The sequence below is a fragment of the Dromiciops gliroides genome, chromosome 2 (genome assembly GCF_019393635.1).
Source record: "Dromiciops gliroides isolate mDroGli1 chromosome 2, mDroGli1.pri, whole genome shotgun sequence".
NCBI lineage: Eukaryota > Metazoa > Chordata > Mammalia > Microbiotheria > Microbiotheriidae > Dromiciops > Dromiciops gliroides.
The window spans coordinates 628,185,145-628,206,921 of record NC_057862.1 but is presented as its reverse complement, the minus strand read 5'-3'; the positions used below and the strand labels follow the sequence as shown (position 1 = coordinate 628,206,921).

The following is a 21,777-nucleotide window of genomic DNA, read 5'->3' as shown; positions in this document are numbered from 1 at the left end:
GAAAGCTTCAATGTACATCAAATTCTATCCGAGGAACTGGAATTGTTTTATAAACCTCAATTAGGCCTCATACCTCCCCCCTGAGGAAGAAGAGAAACATTAGACATTTTTATGGAGACATCAACTTAAAACCCATCGAGAGGTTAATCAGCTTGCTTCCATTCCTACAGCTGGTCTATTGCAGCTTTAGAAATAAAATAGAAGTCCTTCTTAGGGAACAACATCCTCTCTTCATTTTTCCGACTAGCGGAGTCTACAAACCTTCTGGAAGTAATGATCAGTGCTCCATAGAAGACCACAAGAATGATCAGAGTGTGTTTCCCTGTTTTAAAATAAATAAATAAATAAAAGACATGGCTATTGCTTTTCTATACTGACAAACCACCCATTTTTTGAACATGTAAGTGTAAATGATAGTTTTGGGGGGTGGGAGGGGATGGAGAGAGAAAAAAGGAATTTGCAGAATAATTGAGGAATTAGACGCCTGGCTGTTAGAATATTTCCTTCTGATCCCCTCTATAGTGCAACCTGCATAGTTATTGCACGCTAGAGGGCACTTGAGGAAGAAAAAAAATAAAAAAGAAAGAAGGAAAGAAAAGAAAAGAAAAAAAAAAAGAAAGCCCTTCATCTCTGCTGTAACAGGGCCAGTTACCTGCATGAGAAAGAGATGTGTGGAACTAAATACAGTTGCTCAGACTGCTCTCATAGCCGTGCAGTCTTTAATAAACAAAGAAGTTCTTAACATATGCAGGCTTTGAGAAACAAAGAAATCCTATTCATGTTTTGTGTAATGCAATTTTTCTTTTAGCTCCTTGGATCATTTCCTGAGTGCAGTTATCCTAGTCTTTTACTCAATAACTCATTTAATAATAACCAATTGGAATTGGAAACTCTTTTCTGGGTGAAATTAAATGCCCAGGGTGTGTGTGTGTGTGTGTGTGTGTGTGTGTGTGTGTGTGTGTGTGTGTGCGCGTGTGTGTGAGGGAGGGGTATTGAGATGGGGTGGTGTTTTGTCTCGTACGCACTGGATAATTGTATATGTTGTGTGGGAATAACAATGTTGTATTTCTAAAGCAAATCATCCTGTCCTTTTTTTTTTTTTTTCCACAGTCCAGACTTTAAATCTGTATGTCTGGTTGGCTGACACTGAAGCAGCAGAACAGAAGTGACTATGAGGCACTGGAGAGGAAGAAAGACCATAACTTGAGCTAGAGGACACAGGGTGACCTATATGTACCAAATGAACACTTACTTCTCACCTTCACCTGGAACATACACACAATTAGGAAGGAGGAGATGAAATCCCTTTCCGGCAACTGTCCACTTACAGGAGCCTAAAATGCCAGATGTGCTATCCATAATAGCCCAGAGGCCTTCTTTATTTTATTTTCCCCCAGCAGGATTACTGTGATAGCTTTATGGCAGTCCGTCCTCTTGAGTTTCTGTTGAAGGACTGGGTTGAATCTTATCTTCTCTCCAACACCTGGAAAGATGTCAGATAATGCCATTTTGAAAGCCTTCTCCAAAAGCCTCAATACAGATTTTTCTTTTTTTCTTTTTTTTTTTAATAAAGAAGGTTTACTGAAGCTTGAATGTTAAGCTTCAGACTAGAAACTACAATCATTTTAAAAAGATATAACACCTCATCTCTAGGATAATTTATATGTTATCTACTGTTAGTATTGGCTAGAAAACAATCTTGTATGTATGTATGTATGTATGTATGTATGTATGTATGTATGTATGTATACATCATTGATTTCCCTAGCAAACCACCATCTCTTTATCTCAAAGAAAATATATGTAATGCTTAATGCTTATAGAATTTAGAGTTGGGAGGGACCTTGGCAGCCTCCTGGTTGGACCTGCCTCTAAAAAGAATGCCCACCATAACATACCTGGCAGGTAATAACATATAATATGTGTTGAACAGTATGCTTTTATCTCCTGGCTTTCCCATAGGACCAAAGACATACAGAGGTATAATATTCCTAGGTCAACTACAAACTTCAAGACAAATTTTGGACAAAATACAGGCAAAATTCTGGCATAAAATATATGGTTAAGGAGATATAAACTTGGCAAAGGAATTGGGCCAGTCACGTGAGAAAAAGGAGCCATAACAATTAGATAGCTGAAATGCTACCCAAATATCATCAAAATGTTCACAGGAGGGTAGGAAAGCCTTCTGTATATCAGGAGAATCTTCAAGAGGGAACTAATGGAAGCCCAAGGACAAGAAAAGGGTGTGGTGAAAGCATGACTTGCATAAGTGGAACTGCTTTATCTGTCTAAGTCATTATAAAATTGTGCCTTGCCTTCCCCATTCCTTTCTATTCCATTATTTATAGATGAAGAAAAAACAATAAGCCTATGCTGATAATTATCATTGTTCAGTTGTGTCTGACTTTTCTTGACCCTATGGACCATAGTATGCCAATACTTTCCATGGCATTTTCTTTGGCAAAGACACTGGAGTGGTTGGGCAGATAGGTATCATGGTGAATAGTGCGCTGGGCCTAGAGTCTCAGATACTTACTTACTAGCTGTGTGATCCTGGGCAAGTCCTTTAACCCTGTTTGTCTGAGTTTCTCATCTATAAAATAAGCTAGAGAAGAAAACAGCAAACCACTCCAGATCTTTGCCAAGAAAACCCCAAATGGAGTCACAGTCAGACACAACTGAAATCACTAAACAACAACAACTAGAGTGGGTTGCCATTTCTTTCTCCAGTGGATTAAGACAAACAGAGGTTAAGTGACTTGCCCAGGATCACACAGTTGGTGTCTGAGCCACATTTAAAGTCAGGTCTTTCTGACTTCAGTCCCAGTATCCTATCTATCCTCTGAACCACTTAGCTGCCATGATGATGACAATCAACAATAATGATGATGATAGCTAGCATTTATATATTGCTTTAAAGTTTACAAAACACTTTACAAACAATATCTTATTTTACAACAACCTTGGGAAGTAGATACTCATTATTCCCATTTAACAGATGAGGAAAGTGAGACAGACAGAGGTTAAGTAGCTTTCCCAAGGCCACACAGCTAGTAAATGTCCAAGACCAAATTTGAACTCAGGTCTTCTTGACTCCAGGACCAGTGTTCTATCCATTGCAATGTCAAGTATAAAATTGCTTTAGGACTTGACCTGTGATCATACTGAGATAAGAACTCCCTGATGAAGACATTTTCTTTATAATTTATGGCTCTAGAATGTTGCACAGGGTTACACAGCAAATTTGTATCAAAGGCAGGGCAGGAACACTGCACTCCCTGGCTCCAGGACCAGTACTCTCTACTTTCAAGGTTGCCCTGGTGAGTATCAATTCAAGTTAATTAAATTCAATAAACATTTTTTTAACTCTTATTTAGAGGGAATTTGCTCACGAGGTGTCCCCTCCAAGTATCAGATCATAGGTCCAATAGAAAGAAAGAGAGAAAAAAAAAAGAGAGAAAGAAAGAGAATTTCAGGAAGGAAGGAAGGAAAAGAAAGATTCAAGCCAATGTGAAATTTATTAAAAACAAATTACATTTTAAAGTTTAGAAAACTCGATGTAGTTTTATTTGATCACTCGCTCATTTTTATAGAGTATAGAATAATGCTAGTTTGGTATCATGGAAAGATCCTAGAATGTGGAGCTAGAGAGGGAAGTTGTGTTACAATATCAGTTCTTCTATATGAAACTTGTTTGGTCTCAAAGAAGTCCCTTAAACTTTGTGGGCCTTATTTTCTTCATCTATAAAACGATGGGTTTGGATAATTTCTGAAGTCACATATATCTAGAAGCTCCATGATCTGATGATCCTATTTGTTTCACCTAAAGTTATATGGTCTTGAAACCCATTTGGAGTAAATCAATAATGACATCTTGTGGGACATGCCTGTATAGCAACATCTCACCTCAGTCTCCCCCCACCCCCCAAGATTTTCAGGACATAGTCTAATGAAATTGGATATAATCTGAATTGAGTTTCAATAAAGAAGATAACTTGGTAAGTTTGTCAGTTATACTAATATTTTCTTTTTGGAAAAGCATTTTCTTCATAACACCTAAATGGTGTTTCCTTGCTGAAATGCTAGCCAGACATTTTAGGAAATCAGTCTTCTTGAACCACCTTGATTGTATTTGGATACTAAGAAATTATCCACATTGTCCATCATATTTTTAGTTTCCTTCCTTTCCTCTTTCCCTCCCCTTTCCTTCTTCTCCCCTCCTCCCTCTCTCTCACCTCACCTTTCCTTTCCCTCCCTCCTCCCTCGCCCTCCCCTCCCCTTTCTTTCCCCTTTTCTCTCTCCCTCCCCTTTCCCCCTCCCTCTCTCTCCCCTCCTTTTTTTCTTCTTCTTCTCTCCTCCTCCTCCCTCCCTTCTTGTCATCTCTACTCTCCCCTCACCTTTCCTTCTCTTCTCATCCCCCTTCTTTCCCCTCCCCTTCCCCTTCACATTCATTTTTCTTAATTTTTATGGCAACAGTTATCTACCCACAAAATGATCAGTTGTCACTCATTAGATAACATAGGTATGAAACAATTCCATCTTTTCTCCCCAACTTTAAGTATACATCCCTGGGTGTATAGTTGAAACATCCTCATTTTGGGAATCATAATGATTTGATCATTTGCTAAATCACCTAATGGGTTAAAAAAAGCCTGAAATGTTCATGAAGATTAGAAATTAATTGGGAGTTATATTTATTTTTCTTCTTAATGTTTCAGGTGTTTGAGGTTTATAATATTATTTAAATGAGATGCTTCTAAATAAATTTTTAACTGAACTAAAATCCAGGGGCCTTAGAATATGGAACATAGGCCTGAAATGGTCCATATAACAAAGCATGTTAGATCATAGTACATAGAGTTTGAGAATTGGAAGAGACTGGTAGAGCACATCAAGGTTTCTTAAACTTTTTCCACTCGCTACCCCTTTTTGTCCCAGAAATTTTTACTAGACCCCAGGCATATAGATATATAAAATAGGTATACATAACCTTTTACTGTTGCCAAATATTTCACGACTCCCACATTCAATTACGTGACTCCTTCCTGGGTTGAGACCTGCAGTTTAAAAATCTTAAATAGTATAGGACATAGGACATTAGAGCTCTCAGGGATCTTAGGACATAGAATATTTCAACCTACAGTTGTAATTAATATTGAAGTTGGAAGGAACTTAGAACTTAACTAATCCATTCCCTTTACTTTACAAATGAGAATAAACGGATCCTTTTTGTGAGACCCACTGGTTAAGGCATCAACCCACTATAAGATCATTCTAGTCTAAGCCATTTCTATTGATTTTGTACAAGTTCGGTGGTCTGAGTGATTGCACCACAGAGAATAGTTTGCTTTGTTTCTTATCAAATGGGGGAGGGGGGAAGGGAAGGGAAAGGGTATGGGGAAGGTCTGAGAAAATCTGCATTTTTATGACATTAAGACAGGTAGGTTTGAAACATAAGGCAGGAAGAAGTATTCTTTAATGTTTCTTGCTCTATGAAAACTTCTGGGAATTGCCTGATTTGCACTCTCTCTTCCCAGGATTTCTGTTCCTTTAAGGCTGTGGTTTTTCCCTTCCCCTGTTGTTCATTCATTGCAGTCCCTTCTGACTCGTTGGGACCCCATTTTGGGGTTTTCTTGGCAGAGATACTGGAGCGGTTTTCCATATGCTTCTCCAGCTCATCTTACAGATGAGGAACTGAGTCAAACAGGGTTAAGTGACTTGTGCAAAGATAGTGTCCAAGTTTGTATTTGAACTCAGGAAGATATTTTCCTGATTCCAAGCCAAGTGCTCTATTCATTGAGCCACCTAACTGCTCCTCCCTTCCCCTGTAGCCAACCAGATTGGCAGAAACGTCACTTGGATTATTGCCCAAAGTAGCCAAAATCTACTCAAAGTGATTGGTTTTATAGCAAAAGCTCACTCCCTCTCTTTTTCTCTCATTCATTTTCTCCTCTCCCCCTTCCCTCCCTCCCTCCCTCAATCCTTGACTTTCAGCTAATCCTAGAGCTTTTCACAAGCTCCTGAAAATAAGCAGGCTCGTCTTTGAAAAAAAGTCTTTCACTGAGACCAAGGTTGCAGACACCAAATGCTGTAGCACTATTTATGATGGGCATCTAAAGTTATTGTGAATGCCAGTTCATTCTTAAACTAAGCATTCAATTTATCCAGAGGCCCCCACTGGAAAATTCCTTTGGCCTGGTCCTCCCCCTCAAAACTCCAATCACAGAGTGTGCTGTTTTTCAGTTGTCCTTCTTGAAAAAGTCTATATAGCAAATACTTCCCCCCTAGTTGAAGGAATGTAACCACACCTAGAGGATGTAAAAATGAAAACACTTTCTTTAAGGAGTATGCTCTCACCATTATGAGATTACACTGCATGCCATTAAGAGTGGGTGGAACTGTTAAAGAGGCAAATGACTCCTCTTTCAGCAACCCCATTTATTTTAGCAATATACTTATACTGTTTTCCCATGATCTCAATGCTCTTCCAAACAGCTTATTCATCCTGTCTCCTCCTGTGCATCCGAAGGGAAATGTCTATGCCTCTGTTTTTTTTCTTTGAGCAGTGATCAGCCAGTAGAGAGATAAGCCTAGCTCAAGTACTCACAGCCAAGGTAAGCAATTCTGTCCCATTCCTCTTCTCTTAGGGAATGCTTTAAATTTTATCTCACATGCTACCTCTTTCAGGAAGGATTCCCTGTCACTTAAAGGCCTTCACAGACCTCAGATTTTTATATGCTCTGTGACAGTAGGGTATAAGGATCACAGAGTTTGAATGGGAAGGGACCCTAAAAGCCACATAGTCAAATCTCCTTATTTTACAAATTAGGAAACTGAGGCCCAGAGAGATGAGGTGACTTGTTCAAAATCATATAAATAGTGATAGTAACAGGATTTGACCTAGGATCCTCTGACTAAAAATCAGACAAACAAAAACCATTATTCCATATTGCTTCTCTTTGTGATCTAGAGTTAATTGTGTACAATCATTACTAGATAGTAAACTCTATGAGGGCAGGACTCATGCTTTATCCAAAATTTTTGTCTGCCTTCTACTAACTCATCATAGGGAAGATACTTGTTACATATTTGTAGAACTGACTAATAAAGTCTTTTCCTTGCCATCATGCTGTCAGGGAAAATAGTTCAAATATTATCATCCCTATTTTATGCCTGTGAAAACTGAGGCCCATAGAGTTGAAATGACTCGTCCAGAATCACACACAGTTCAAAAGAAGGCCTTGTTTTCTGAGTCTTAAACCAGTATTCCATCTACCATGCCACATAACTTACTTTTTTTACTTACTTTTTACTTCCTACTTATTTTAAATGTTTATTTTATTTGGGTGGGGGTAGCTGAACTTAGCATAAAGAGCACTGCTTTTGTAATAAAATGCCAAGGTTTATATTCTGGAAAGAAATTTAGAATTGTGCAAGTAAAATGGCTAAAATGTCCCAAAGATTCCAAAGCTAGGAATATACCCCAAGGAAGTCATTGGCAAAAAGAAAGATGAATGCACTCCAAAATATTTACAGTAACACTTTTTGTATTGATAAAGAATTGTAAATGAAGTAGGTGATCATCGTGAGGAATAAATGACGACTCAAAATAAGTTCGCCCCTATATCCTAATATTTTGATTTGGGAATAGATAAAAAATGACTACATGGATGTAATGGAATCTTACTATGCCATAAGAAACAATGAATACAATAATAATATTTAATTGCTAACATGTATATAGTGCTTACTATGTTCTAGGTACTATGCTAAATGCTTTATAATTGCTATTTTATTTGATCCTTTCAACAACCCTGGAGGGTAGGTGCTATTATTATACACTTTTTACAGATGAGGAAACTGAGGAAAACAGAAGTGAAGTGACTTGCCAAGGGTCATGCAGCTATTAAGTTTCTGAGGCCAGATGGAATTCAGATCTTCCTCACTCCAGGTCCAGCACTCTATCTACTGTGCCACCAAGCTACAAAGAGGCATGGATGATATAAGATGATGTAAAGTGTAGTGGACAGCTACAGGAAAACAATAGGTACAATCCCTACACAAGTATAAATGGAAAGAGCAGCAACCAAGACCAGGCTTGACTGCAAAGAGGAGAGATGAGAAGATATCATCTCCCTAATCTTCTCAGTAAAGGTGGAGGTCCATGAGTATGACACTGCATATAATGACCTACTTTTTTTCTATTCTTTTATTGTTTTTGCTACATTCTTTTTTCTTTTCTTCCTCCTAAAAATCATTCTTTGACTCCCTGGAGGGTGAAGGGAGGAAGATACAGAGAAAAATAAAATGTACAAGATATAAAAACAAAATATGTCAATGAAATATACTTTTATAAGTCCATGATTTAATTTCTGACTGTTGCATGATGTCGAACAAGTCACCTCTCCCTTTTAGGCCTTAAATCTTCATCTATTAAATGCTAGGCTTGCAGAAGATGATTCTAAGGTTCTTCCCAGTTTCCATTCAGAGTTTATAGCAATGCTGGAAATTACAGCAATTCTAGGTTTTAGAATTGGAGGGAACCTTACAAATCCACCCTCTCCAATCCCACCCATCCTTTATTCCAGAAAAAGGAATTATCAAAGAGATGAAGTACCCTGAATCAAAAAGCTAGTAAGTGGGGCAGCTAGGTGGCGCAGTGGATGGAGCACTGGCCCTGGATTCAGGAGTACCTGAGTTCAAATCCTGCCCCAGACACTTAATATTTATTAGTTGTGTGACCGTGGGCAAGTCACTTAACCCCAATTGCCTCACTAAAAAAAAAAAAAAAAAAAAAAAAAAACCCAAAAAAAAAACCTAGTAAGTGAGAATGGTTGGATTTGAACCCAAGTTTTCTGATTCTAAGCACAATATTTTTTGCTCTTTACCTTATGCCATCACTTCGTCTTAACCAGGTCACTCATCAAAGACAGTGCTCTCATGCCTTGCCTCCATCTCTCCCCAAGTAATGCAGTCCTCCTTTTCAAAGTTACTCGCATCATTTTGGTTCTATTACTCCTGGTAGCTTTGCTGAAGAAATAGCAAGGGAACTTTTAGACCATTTGTTCAAGCAAAAATACATCTCTGAAAATTAAGCACACAACCAGAGATGGGATCTATTTCTTGGCCCACTTGGGACTGTCTGGTCAAGAAGCAGTTATCATTTGATTGAGGGTTGAATTCAGTTCTTATTCCAAGACAGAATTACTCAATTTTGGAGTACTTTGGAAGGAGCCAAAGTCTGTGCAAAGAGTAAATATCATTTATGTAGGCCAGAACAAGCTATGAGAAGGCTTTCTTTACCTTCCCCCCTCTAGAACAATTCAGTTAGCATCTTTTCTATGACAGGAAGAATGTAAAAAATTTAGATATCCAGTCAATATTCTTTGCAATGCTTCAGAATGGAATGAAGCATAAAAAATGTCAAATTTGCATAAATATTATAAGCATATTGTCCTTATTTTTTCATTCTGTTCACTCTCATTAATTTGAGTGAGACTACAAATGTAATGAGAGTCTTTGGATTTAGTGTCTATTTTCTTTCCCCTTTTCCTCTTTTTGAAATATGTCCAGGTGAGAAGCCCTGCCAATTTTATCATGCACAAGGGTTAGCCAAAAAGAGCAGTGTGGTGGGCAGAAAGTAGGCAGGCACCATATTTGGGGGGAAAATTAGGTTTTGATGAACCTTAAGTAGAGTACCATCCACTCCCAAGAGACTAAAATCAGCAAAGCAACTTTAGGTTTTTATTTCTTGGAGGGGTGCTGGAGAGAATTAAAAAAAAAAAAAAAGAATAAGGGTCTCTGATAACTTGAATCATCCTCTTAGTCCTAGTAGCTATGCCCAATTGATGATGACACTTCTTAAGATTCGGGTTCTATTTTGGAGGAAGAAGTAGGGATGTGAACTCGGTATCATTTCCCAGAAAGATTTTAAATCCCTGGAATAAAAGTGACAGCTAGCAACCTGCTGAGGAGGCCCTCACAGCTGGCCGAAGACACCTTCCATTTCTTAATTCTCAGCCTACAAACATATCCAGGGGTTTTGGTTAAGTGGCTTTGAAAGATCTGGATATGTTGGCAAGGGCATTGAAAAGTACTAATTATTCATTTTCATACTGGTCACAGAAAAGACTCCCATCTTCCTACTATCTTTCCCCTGGTAGCTGATTCTCTTACTGATTTTATCTTTTACCATCTCACTTTTCCAGATGCCCAGTGATGCTAGGGAAAGCAAATTTTAGGAGGGTAACATTACAATGGTGAAGACTAAGACCGTTCAATTTCTAGGTCTTCCTGCTAAAGATGTTATCAAATTGCTCACAAGGAAATCGGAAAAGGGATGGGAAATGTTCTCAGAAAGAAGTTCCCCTTGTCCCATTGCCAACTTACTGTAAACTGTTCCTCCAAAACAATGCAGCTGTTGGCATCCGTGTCTTTTCAAATGTCTCTAAAAGCACAGACAAAAACTCATCACTGAATCAAGAGGTGAGAGACCTCTCTGTCCTCCTTCTCTCTGTCCCTCTTTTTCACATTGGACTTAAACTGCTCCAAGTCCCATTCAGCCTCCTGCATGTTTTCTTCCCCAAGCCATTCTCACCCCTGTGAAATGGAATACTGGAGCTGATGGCTCCCCACCAGGGCCAACTCCAAGGTGATTCTCATCTGGGAGCTGGGATCGGGCATGCTCTGCAGGAATGAGAGAAAAGTTGTGGCAGAATTGATGAATTGATGGAGGGAGAGGGGGCAGGAGAGAGAGAGAGAGAGAGAGAGAGAGAGAGAGAGAGAGAGAGAGAGAGAGAGAGAGAGAGAGGTAAAGAGGGGAGAGGCAGCAAGAAAGACAGGAGGGGATAGAGGAGAGAGAGAAAAAGAGAGGAGAGAGAGAGAGAGAAAAAGAGAGAGAGGGGAGAGAGAGAGAGAGAGAGAGAGAGAGAGAGAGAGAGAGAGAGAGAGAGAGAGAGAGAGAGAGAAGAGAGAGAGAGAGAGAGAGAGAGAGAGAGAGAGAGGAGAGACCGGGGGTGGGGGGTGGGGGGTGGGGGCTGCTTACATGAATTTTCAAGCGGTAGACCTGCCTCCGAGATCAGCCCAATAAGAGCTGTCTGGGGAGGCTCCCTGCTCACTTTTCCACATCACTTCACAGTTACATTTGGCAGGCAGGAAGGCAGGCAGGCAGTCAGGCCCGCGCGCTGGAACGCTCAGACCCTGAATTAGTGGATTTATTTGGAATATCCCCGCTTCCTTGGAGCTCTACTGCCGCGGCCGCCGCCACTGATTTGTGCAAAAGGAGAAACACTAACTGCACTTTACTCTGCGGGCTCAGCAACCTGAGAGTGGAAGTACCCAGCCTCTCCTCCAACATCATCAGCATCAAAAGGCATGAGAGAAATCCGGAGGAGTCTGACCATCCTTCGGAGGCTGGACAATATTCTGCTCTCTCGGAAGCCGACCCAGCGCGTCCATTTGTGAACTGGGTGTCATCAGTCATTTCGAGTCCCAGGAAGAGTAAGTATTTTCTTCTTCTTCTTCTTTTCCCCTTGTCTGGGAGGAGGGAAGGGGAACAGGGGATAGGAGCAGAGCCTTCCTTTTCTTCTCTTTTCGTGTTACTTCCAGGACCTTATGCAGCGTTACATGCGTTACAGGCTACTTCCCATAGAATATGTCCCCTAGTCAAGAAATCGGGGCTCTAGGCTGAAATTTCCAGGCTCATTCATTCACATTCTTTAAAAATCTCTGATTAATGGAGATGTCACAGTGCTGCTGCCAGTCGGTTTTTCCGATCGGTTTCTGCAGGGGGATCAGAAGGAGTTTTGTCTGCTGGGTTGCCCGGCACCCCCAACCCACCCCATTTCTGTTGGCTTTCTTATTTAGTCCGAGACACCTCGGGGTGCTTTCCTTGGTAGACGCAGGGGCTGCAGCCACGCATTGCCACGCATTGCCGTTCCGGTGCAGAGAATAGAAAGCACCCAGCAGCCGACTATGGAATCACTGGGAGACAAGGAGCAGAGGAGGCAAGAGAGGGGAAGCCCCTATCCCCCCTCCAACCCCCCGCCCCAACTCTCTCTCTGTCTACGGCAGACACTTCTCTTACTTACTTCTCGGGGAGGTGAGTAAATCCGCAGCAGAGGCGAGCATCTGGCCGCGACTGGAAGGGAAGCAGCCGATGGAAATCGTTTGAGAAGCAGGGTTTTCCCACAAGTGGCATCCCCGCTCCCGTGCCCGAGACTCGTGGGGAGACGCGATGCCCACCTGAAACTTGGCGACAGTCCCCAGCATGGACGCCAGGGCAAGAGAATGGGAGCCCGGCTCCTTTCACCATTCTGGCCTCGACCCATAGTCTAGAGGGTTAAAACACCATCCCAATGCCTTGAAAGAGAAAATAGCTTATCTATGCCTCTTCGCACCTCAGCCTGAGTCTTTCCCCAGTGCAGACTCATCCACAGCACTTCTCCTCTCGCTCCCCAGGGCTGTGATTAGGGCTCAGCCCCGGATCCCCCAAGGCAGCGTAGAGCCAAAGCTAGGGTCACGCCGCCGGCTGCCCCTTATTTAGGGCGCACACAGACACCATCTCCACCTGGGGAGGATCACCCCCTCAGGGCTAGAAAGGCGCACCCCACTGTGGAGATAGGGGGGACGGGAAGAGAGAGAGAGAGAGAGAGAGAGAGAGAGAGAGAGAGAGAGAGAGAGAGAGAGAGAGAGAGAGAGAGAGAGAGAGAGAGAGAGAGAGAGGAGCTAGTGGCCAGCGGGCAGCCCTGCATTCCGGCTGGAGCGCGCTATAGCTCGGCTTCGAATTGGGGAGCTAACCTCCGAGCCAGGCTGAGCTCGGAGACGCACCAGCCTTCAGCGGCAAGGGAAACCCGGGGGCTACTCGGGAGCTTCCTCCCAGAGAGAGCTCTCTGCCAGAGGGAGCTAGCGCAGGTCTGGAGCGATCCATCGCCCCCGCCACGACTTAGAAAAGAGGGCGCTTTTTTTTGGTGGGTGTTTTTCTGCATATGTGTATGTATGTATGCATGCCAGTATGTGCACGCTGTGAGTATGTGTGTGTGTGTGTGTGTAACAGGTTTAGTACAATGGAAACCACATCTCTCTCCAGTGTTAAAGCCAAGACTGCGAGCCAGAGAAAACGTGCGACCAACACGGATGCCAACAGGTACCCAAGACTTCTCCCCTTCCCAGAATTAAAGCTACCTCCCCTCTTCTCCCCTACAAGGCAGGCACAGACCTATAACTTTGACTAGAGCGGACCTTCAACAATTGGCGAGTGGATAGGCACACAAATGACTAGCTATTTGCATCCATGGGGTATGGATGCCAGATGTTTGCTTGGGTTGCTGGATGTAAGAAATCAAACAACATTAATTGTTTATTGTTGCAAACGTACAACATTAGTCCTTAATGGAAAAGCAAGCTGGCAGCTGCTCACTTTAGCGCCAATTAAAGGATATAGCTGATAATGAAGGGAGCAATGGACAAAGGAGGCTCTCAACTTTATCATCCTCTTGTGAAGATTCTGAAAGAGTTTCTTCCGTAATAGCAAGGATCAGAAATACCTCCATGTGACTGACATCTGAGGAGATGTCCACATAATCAGATTCACGGTCCATTTCCCCAGGCTGGCTAGCCAGTAAACGGCTGCTTTAGATGGAATTATCCGAAGTTGTTGGAAAAATTAAGATGTATGTATATGCGTATATGTATGTATGTGTGCATGTACCTTTGTATGCATATCTGTGTATTCAGCCACCCTAAAGTAATCCAAACCTCAGACAGCTGTTAAGTCAAGAGCTGATATTTGTTTTACAAAATCCAGGAGCTTGATCCTTCCCAATACATAAGTATGCTGTCTAAGTGGCTACACAGTCTCATCTCCTAGCTTCGTGATAGGAGCTTTTCAACTGAAAAACTCTACGTGAGAAATAGATGTTTAGGTGATATTCTAGTATAGGATTGTCTCTCCATTCAAGCTCAAGGCTGTACTTCACTGAATGTAAAATGAGCCACAACCTTCTATCTAAACACAGTTGATATTTTTGCCTGGTCATTCATTTAGTGAACTGTCCCCCATTTCTGGGCTTAAATACAGTGCAAAGGGGTTTCAAGGATCTCGTTTAGAATTTATTGGGGGGGGGGTCATTGAAAAGAATGATACATCAAAGGATACTCTGTGAGAGCTGTTATTTTCTGAAAGAGCTTGTCCCTTAATAATTGGACAACTAGTATTCCTCCCTACCAGTCAACCTCCCTGAGAACTGGAGCAGGAAGAAATTTGGGGAAAATCCTTAATTCAGCCAAATGCCTGAAACACAGTCATTTCACTTTGACATTCTATTTCTTTGGCTCAGAATCGCCTTATCCCACTGGCACTTCATGTTGGAAAGATCAAGGATATTGAATAATTGTGACCTTGATGGGGAGGGGCGGGGGTTGAGAAGGAGAAAAGTGAGGAAAAATCCCTTATAACAACCTGAAAACGAATCCTTAGCCTCTCTCTCTGATTATTGCATGCCTAGCATATCACTGTATCTTCACTGTTCTTTTTCCTTAATACCTATGGAAGGATTGTCTGAGTAGCCCAGTTCACATTGAAAATTACTTCTTTGTATGTTATGACAAGAAACGGAAAGACAAACTCGAACAATTTATGAATGGGCTGAACTTCTTTGACTTATAACAGTCATGCTATAGCTAATGTTCTGGGGAACGGTTACCAATTCTGGGTGAATATATCAGAGTGATCGACACTGCATTATGGGCTTTCCCCCCCCCCATCAATGATCTTACTCTAGGTTCAACTGCAAACATAGTAAAAGACCCTTTTCTACCTAGCCTTAGGCTTCAGGGTTTTAATCCTCCACATAAACACTGCAAAACTTTTTTTTAATTTTTTATTCATCTTTTAGCATTAGGGGTACGCCCATTAAACCCTCGAAAGTTTATGACAGTATTTTCTTCTGGAAATATGCTGACAGCAGGATGGAAATTCTATTTCTATATCTAAACATCATCTCTGAAGGGAAACGCTGTACGCCCCCCCCCCCAAAGTAACTTTATGTTAGTTGGTCTATGGCAGTATTGTCATGAAATAATCTTTATCTAGAGCAGAGTTCCTCTGGGGATTAATGGTTGAGCATGCATTAAGCATCTGATAAGTGCTAGAGAAACTAAAAATTATGATCAGTTGAATGAGGTAACTTATTCCAAAGAAGATTTGTTTGAAAGGCTGGGGCATACTTAATATTTCAAATTTATATAGCACTCTGAGGTTTGCAAAACCCTTGCCTCACCATGGCCTTGTGATGTAGGTTATTATTGTTATTATTATTTATTATTATTAATTTATCATCATCACCATTTTATAGATAAGGAAACAGACTCAGAGAGGGAAGTTGCATTGCCCATGGTCACATAGTTGTTAAGCTTCAAAGTCAGGACCCAAACCCAGATGATCTGACCCCACAAGCAGACCTTTCTTTTACAACAGGATGCCTCAATAGAGAGCTATTCACCACATAGAAACCACTTAGGCTTTCATCTTAGACTACACATCAACATTTTTAGGATTTGGTCTTCCCGGCCAATAGCACTAATTATTGTAGCAGAGGAATACCTTCACCTTTAGAAACACATGCAATGATTCAACTAAGGAAATTGTTCTTGACTGCTGGGACTTTTAAGGTAAGTATGGTTTTGCTGTTGGGATAAAGGAATCCAATTCAAATGGCAAAGTAAATCTTCATCCCTGACTCCTAAACCTATATCAATATATTCTGATTTTAGTGAATGGAAAATTTTTTTAATGGTCCTCATTTTCCTATGCCTTGTTGCCATAGAAAAGGTAGCATAGCTTGCAGCTTTATACATGTACCTATTTGAGGAAATTTAGCCTTTCAAAGCTTTGGTTGTGCCCAGAAAAATGACATTCAAATTTACATTTCCACTATTCTTTTCCCGGGCTTCAGCATAGTTTTTAGTTTGACAAATGGAGGCAAAGGAGCAAGCACAGTAGCTTTGCAATTACTGGTGCAATTGGAGTTTGTAAGGCTTCCTTTAGAAAATACTGTACTCACTGGGGCTCCAAATATGCACTTTAGCCACTTTACATTTTGTCAAAAGTTAAGTATGTCCAGGAGGGGAGGAAAACAGACATATCCCTCTGCACTTTCATGCTCCCCTGGAAGAGATTCACTTTGTTTTTTAATCTGGAAGGGAAAGAAGCCTTTGAAGAACTGGTATTTTCAGTACTATTGCTTATAAAGGACAGCACAGCACTCTCTCTCTCTCTCTCTCTCTCTCTCTCTCTCTCTCTCTCTCTCTCTCTCTCTCTCTCTCTCTTTCCCCCCTTCCCTCCCTCTCTCTCTCATCTGCCTATCTGTCTGATTGCTTGCCTGTGTGTCTATTCATATATCTGTCTGTTTATCTTTCCATCTCTCCATCTCTTTCTATGATCTTTCTCACTATCACCTATCTCCATCTTTATATTTTTTGTTTATCAATCATCTATCATCTATCTATCCATCTATCTCTTTGTGTATCATCTAGCTAGCTATCTCCCCATTGCTTGTATATCCACCCATCTATCCATCTATCTCTTTGTGTATCATCTAGCTATCTCTCCATTGTATGCCTGTGTATCTATCTATCTATCTATCTATCTATCTATCTATCTATCTATCTATCTATCTATCTATCTATCTATCTATCTCTATCCATCTATCTATCATCTGTCATCTATATATTTATCATCTATCTATTATCTATCTGTCTGTATGTCTATTACCTATCTCTAGCCAATTCCTTGAAAATATGTTTGGATGACTCACTCATTTCATTAGTGATTTGTGTCCTAGATTTTATCTCATCTTCTTTGTCATCATGCCTGCCTAACTAAGATGATTGGGACTAACTCTTTCTTACCATTTTATTGTTTTTATAACTCAGGGCAAGCTCAGAAAATGAGGATCCCCTAGAAGCACCAGGTAGATCATAGATTTGGTCCAGCAAGAAAATGCTCATTTGTGTGTGTGGAGGGAAGCAGGCTTGATTTTGAGGAGACAAAACCACCTTCTAAGTAGTGGGGTTTAATTAACCAAAAGGTTATTAGCCCTTTATCATTTCATTCTCAGTGAAAGTTACCACACGAACTATATTGCTTTTGAACTGTGGGCTCCTGCCTCTGGGATCCTGCTTCGAATATAACCGAAGAGAGAAAATTAGTTGAACCTAGCAACTTCAAAAGGTCAGAAGAGAAATAAGTTTAAGGGATGTCATTTAGTTACTTCCCCCATATGTTGCTGCTGACTAAATCTTCATTGCCACTGTGTGTCCCCAAAATGTCGCCAATAATGTTTGCTCTTGGTGACACATGAGTTTTTGTTTTCAGAGTAAAAGCCACATGTAGTTTCAAGTCACAAATAACATCCTTCTTTTTCATTTGAAACTTGCTTTATGTTCATGTTATATATGTAGGTAGAGAAATATAATTTAATTTTCAATATAATTTGCTCCTAAGCAAGCAAATCATTTTCTTGGAAGGAAATTTCAGATATTGGAAAAGGTGTTGGTAACTCATCAGCAGAATGGTAAAGATAGCATTTCTCCCTCTTTCTTAGTAGCTCACGAATATCCAATGACCTCTATCTCAACTAGGAAAACTTTGGGAGTTCTTCCATGGTAAGTTTTCTTAATTCTGTGGATATATTTCCCCCCTATACATAACTTGATTTGTTTTTTGAATTTGACTCATCGTTCATATAATTAATTTCCCCTTCCTATTCCTCAATCCCATCTCTATCCCTTTAAAGGTGGAATGGTAATTCAACAATTATGTAATTGAGATAGAGCTTCCTAAAAGTAAGTGGATCTCAGAGACTAGACCAACATAAAGGAAAGCTATTTAGCTGCTCGTGTGTGGTCCCAAGCTATGTTTGGCAAAAAGAAAAATTATATACCTCAGAAACTAAACAACTTGAGACGTGACTGATTTTCCTTTTATGACAATGTCTTCTGGGCTAGCTTATTCTACTGCCTCTTCCCTTTTTTATCTTCAACAGAAAAGAGCTCACTTTAACTACATGTATGTGAGCTGAAAGTTTGAGGTTCCTGAAAACAGTGTCATATTGCTTGGTATTGATCTAAATCAGCAGACCTGTCCCTAAAACACCAAATAACAATAATAACAACAATAATAATAATAGTAATAAAACAAGAACAAGAACAAAACTTCTCAGTATTTTAAGACATGGTTTTATTTTTTTTTCTTGTTTAAAATAGCTTAAAGATGTTTGAACAACCATGCAACATATGATTTTTTTTGGTTATTTTTATGGGGTGAATGTGTTATTATTATTTGCAACTATTACTCGATAGAGAACCTATTTTCATATCTTTCTTCTTTGTAGGCAAATAAGTATGTAACAAGTATATTGTGCAATTTTTGATGTCTGAACATTAACAGTATAAAAAGTCTCCAAAATAATGCAAGATGCATTTATTGGGGTCAAGGGTGGGTGGAATGATACATCAGGTTCAATAAGGGAATGGTTCTTTTTATTCAGAGAGAGTAATCTCTGTAATCCTTTTAGTATTCAAGATGTGACTTGGAATTATGTGGTAGTTCACTCATAGGACAGCAACAAATAGAAAAGAAGATGATTTTCCATTTGAAAATTTCAGCTTGGAGGAGAAATACTGGGTCTCTTCCATTCTCTACAAAAGTGTAGATGTTTACCTTTGATAAAATCACTTAACATCTCTGTGACTGTTTTTTTTTCCATCTTCAAAGCAGAGATATTTTCCCCCTTGGGATGCTTCCAATTTTAGAGATTTTGATGGGAGGTGCAAACATACCCATGGAGGTCTTTATAGTGTTTCATTAACATGATTTTCCATGTGAAGATAAAATACTGTTTTAGAATCCCTCCAAGCAAATTTCTTTCCCTATATGAAGAGTGCTTTCTGTGTGATGTCTCAATATTATTTTTGACAAATTATATACCTACACTTTTTCCTATAGGTTGTCAGAGTAAGTGGGTAGCATTTTTACACTAACATTTTTTTAAAGAAAAGAATTATAGGTAAGCTATACTTGAAAGGATAGTAACTAGTGAATATTAATTAATAATTAAGATGCTAACTCAGTATATTAGAAGTTTGCACTCCATTTCAAGTTCAGTATCTGACAGTTTGACCCGGGATAAGTAATTGAACTGGCTTGGATAGGTTCAGCATTGATACGAAGGGAGTGAAACTATAATTTTATCGGTATAGGGAAATTCCAGGTGAGGTAATGTCCTTTGTCAATGCAGCTCACTACTTTTTCTGCAGCTTAGAGACTTAGAGAACTGTACCACAGAGATTAACTTGCCCATCGTCAGATAGCCAGTATGTGTCAGGGTGGGGTTTGAACATAGGGCTTTGTAGCTTTTAGACTGTCTCTCTGTCAATCAGTCAATCAATTAGCATTTATTCAATGCCCACTAGGTACCAGGCACTGTGCTAATAAGCACTAGGGATATAAAGAAAGTCAAAAGAAAGTCTTTGCTCAAATTAAGCTTACAGTCTAATGGGGAAGACAATATGCAAACAGGACATACAATTAAGATATATACAGGACATATTGATAATAGTCTCAAAGGGAAAGCACTAAGATTAAAGAGGACTGGGAAAAGCTTCTTGCAGAAGGTAAGACTTTAGCTGAGGCTTGAAGACAGCCATGAGGCAGAAATGAAGAGGGAAAGATCATTCCAGGCATGGGAGAGAGTCGATAAAAATGCTCAGAGTTGAGAGATTGAGCTTTCTGTATGAGGAACAGCAAGGAGGCTGGTAATACTGGATCACAGAATGCATGCAGGGGAGCAAAGTGTAAGAAGGCCAGAAAGGTGAGAAAGGATCACTATCCACTACTCCTTTCTGCCTCTAGAACACAAATTGATTTCTATTTCACAACGGAGCTACTAGAATAAAATGTAACATATTTGTAAAGAATGGTGAACTCTTTAAAAGAAAAGCGCCACATACTAAGGCCTTGGTTATTGTGATACTGATAGGAGCTGTTCATTTTTTTAAAGGATTATTTTATTTTAAAGGATTATTTTATTTTTTGTCATTAAGATGTCCATTAAGAGGTGGTGTGACAAAGCAGAGAGAGTCAGGAAACATTGGGTTCAAATCCCAGGACTCTTGACAGATTGCTTATTTGGATTCCAAGTTTTCTCAGCTATAAAATGAAGATTGTAATGGGGGATCAAATGATATATTGTATGTAAAGCACTTTTCAAAGTCTTAAACACTATATATAAGTTACTATTTAGGGGAGCTGGGGTAAACTACACAAAAAAAGAAGAAAAAGTCATATATTGTTTTGTATCAAAGAATACTAGATCTGGAAAGGATTTTAGGATTTAGAATGTTATAACCCAGGACATTTTGAACCAGAGCTCCAGGGGGCTTTGAAATTTATATATCATTAAGAGCTAGAAAGGCCATTGGAAGTTATCTATTTCTTTTTTTTTTTTTTTTAGTGAGGCAGTTGGAGTTAAGTGACTTGCCCAGTCACACAGCTAGTAAGTGTTAAGTGTCTGAGGCTGGATTTGAACTCAGGTACTCCTAACTCCAGGGCCTGTGCTCTATCCACTGCCCCACCTAGCTGCCCCTGGAAGTTATCTATTTAAATCTCCTTGTTTTGCAAAGAATCAATAAGTAAATAAATAGATAATTAAATAAATGAAAGAGAAAGAAAAGAGTTAATGGAAAGAAGGAAGAGAAAGGAAAAGAGAAAAAAAAGAAGGAAGGAAGGAAGAGGGGAAAGAAAGAAGGAAGGAAGGGGAACAGCTAGGTGGCGCAGTGGATAAGGTGCTGGCCCTGGATTCAGGAGGACCTGAATTCAAATTTGACCTCAGTCAGATTTGACACTTACTAGCTGTGTGACCCTGGGCAAGTCACTTAACCCTCCTTGCCCCGAACAAAAACCAAAACAAACAACAAAAAAAAAAAAAATGAAGGAAGGAAGGAAGGAAAGAAAGAAAGAGAGAAAGAGAAATGAGACCTAGATATTTAAAATGACTTACTCAGGATCACATAATAATTTAACTCATATAGAAACAATACAAGCATAAACTATTACTAATCTAGAATTTAGGTCTTAGGTATTATAATTAAATTTAAAATGAATAGCCTAAATAATAGATCCATAGTGTATTCATCTTTCCTCTAACCACGAGTATCTATGAATGTGTTAGGGCTTTTGTAGAAAGAGAGGAGATTAAGAAATCAGGTTAAGGTATAAAAAAGTGCAGATATCTTCTAACTGTAATGCTGCTTATCTTTCTTTAAGTCATCAATTTAGTCACAAATTCTTAAAGAAATATATGCCAATCATGCATGAAATGCTATTTCTTTTGGATTATTACATACACACATACAGACATGCATAGGGAACATTTAGGTGGCACAGTGGATAGAGCGCATGTCCCTGGGGTCAGTAAGAGCTGAGTTCAAATACAACCTTAGGCACTTATTAGCTGTGTGACCTTGAGCATGTCATTTGACTTCTGTTTGTGTCAGATTCCTCATCGGTTAAATGGGGATAATAATATAGCACCTTCTTCCCAAATTTGTTGTGAGGATAAACTAACACAATATTTGTAAAGCACAGTGCCTGGAACGTAGTAGGTGCTACTTAAACGTTTATGTATAAATACCTAGTATCTATTATTGTATAATTATTATAACAATAATTAATGAAAATAATTACTAAATTAATTGTTGAATTAATTATTTATT

At 39.7% G+C, this 21,777-nt stretch overlaps 1 protein-coding gene and 1 long non-coding RNA gene across 2 annotated transcripts in view; one reads left to right on the top strand and one right to left on the bottom strand.

The window, feature by feature from the left end:
• Positions 1-1,269: 1,269 nt before the first annotated feature.
• LOC122741640 lies at positions 1,270-11,181 on the bottom strand. The gene is made up of 4 exons (XR_006354863.1): positions 11,048-11,181; positions 10,393-10,689; positions 8,892-9,033; positions 1,270-1,483 (listed from the first exon to the last, which is right to left on the bottom strand). It is a non-coding gene; the product is annotated as an uncharacterized LOC122741640 (long non-coding RNA).
• CDH8 (cadherin 8) overlaps positions 11,104-21,777 on the top strand; it is a 526,134-nt gene continuing 515,460 nt past the window's right edge. The window contains 1 exon segment of the mRNA XM_043985317.1: positions 11,104-11,502. The gene's annotated coding sequence lies outside the window, so the exon portion shown is untranslated.